This window comes from Vombatus ursinus, unplaced genomic scaffold, assembly GCF_900497805.2.
Source record: "Vombatus ursinus unplaced genomic scaffold, bare-nosed wombat genome assembly UNPS02014778.1, whole genome shotgun sequence".
Taxonomy (NCBI): Eukaryota; Metazoa; Chordata; class Mammalia; order Diprotodontia; family Vombatidae; genus Vombatus; species Vombatus ursinus.
Window position 1 is genome coordinate 34240431 of NW_020954556.1, and position 1865 is coordinate 34242295.

A 1865-nucleotide genomic window follows, 5' to 3' on the forward strand; every position below is an offset into this window, starting at 1 on the left:
TCTATCTATCTATCTATCTATCTATCTATCTATCTATCTATCTATCTGTCTATCTATCTATACATACATGTAATTTTTCCCTCCCACTACCCTAATACTGACAAAGGACTCATGAGTTACAAATATCATCTTTCCCTGCAGGAATGTACACAGTTCAACCTTAATGAGTCCCTTATGATTTCTCTTTTCTATTTACCTCTTCCCTGTTTCACTTGAGTCTTATATTTGAAAGTCAAATTTTATATTCAGTTCTGGTCTTTTCCACAGGAATGCTTGAAAGTCCCCTATTTCATTGAACAACCATTTTTTTACCCTGAAGGATTATACTCAGTTTTGCTGGGTAGGTGATTCTTGGTTGCAATCCTATCTCCTTTGCCCTCTGGAATATTGTACTCCATGCCCTCTGGTCTCTTAATGTAGAAGCTGCTAAATCTTGTGTTATCCTGATTATATTTCCACAATACTTGAATTATTTCTTTCTGGCTGCCTGCAATATTTTCTCCTTGACCTGGGAATTCTGGAATTTGGCTACAATATTCCTAGGAGTTTTCCTTTGGGGATCTCTTTCAGGAGGTGATGGGTGGATTCTTTCAATTTCTATTTTGCCCTCTGGTTATAGAATATCAGGGCAATTTTCCTTGATAATTTCTTGAAAGATGATGTCAAGGGTCTTTTTTTTGATCATGGCTTTCAGACAGTCCAATAATTTTTAAGTTCTCTCTCCTGGATCTATTTTCCAGGTCAGTTGTTTTTCCAATGAGATATTTCATATTCTCTTCTAATTTTTCATTCTTTTGGATTAGTTTTACAGTGCCTTTATTTCTCATATAGTTTCTAGTTTCCAATTCTCCATTCTAATTTTTAAGGAAGTATTTTCTTCAGTAAACTTTTGGACTTCCTTTTCCATTTGGCCAATTTTGCTTTTTAGGCATTCTTCTCCTCATTGGCTTTTTAGACCTTTTTTGTCATTTGGGTTAGGTTATTTTTAAGGTGTTATTTTCTCCAGTATTTTTTTTTTTGAGTTTCCTTTAGCATAACTCTCAGTTTTTCCTCTACTTCTCTTACTTGCTTCTCAAAATCCTTTTTGAGCTCTTCCATGGCCTGGGACCAATTCATATTTTTTCTTGGAGGCTTTGGATATAGGAACTTCGACTTCATTGTTTTCTTCTAGTTGTATGTTTTGATCTTCTTTATCACCATAGTAAGATAATATAGTCTGACTCTTTTTGCACTGCTTGCACATGATCCTGGCCAATTACTTGAATTATAAACTCTTTGTTAAGGTAAGGGTCAGTTTCCAGGGTGGAGAATGTACTGTCCCAAGCTTCAGGGGTTTTGTGCAGCTGTTTTCAGAGATACTTCTAAGGACCTGTAAATTTTCAGTGCTTCTAAGGTGCTATGATCAAGGGCAAGGTGTTTACTCTTTTCCTGTCCCGTGCTTTGGTCTATGAGAGACCACAAGCACTCTTTTCTATCTAGGAACTGTGAGGAGGATCTCCTCTCCATAGCCACTACAAGCTCCACCATGCCAGCGCTCCTCCTCACCCCAGAACTGCCACCCAGAACTGTGACCCAGATCCAAGCACAGGCAAAGCAAGAGACCCCTGAATTAGCAAAGAGATCCCTGCAATCCCCCTCTGATTAGCTACTCAATTTCCCCTCAGTCTATGGGCCATATTCTTTAGGATTAGATTATTTAGTTTCCACTACTTCCCCCAATCTTCCCTCTCTTCTCTCAGTGTCCCCTCTCTTATTATCCTCCACTCCTACTTCCCTATAGGGAAAGATAGATTTATGTACTCAAATGAGTGTTTATGTTAATCCTTCTTTGAGGTAATTCCAATTATGGCAAAGGTCAAGTATTA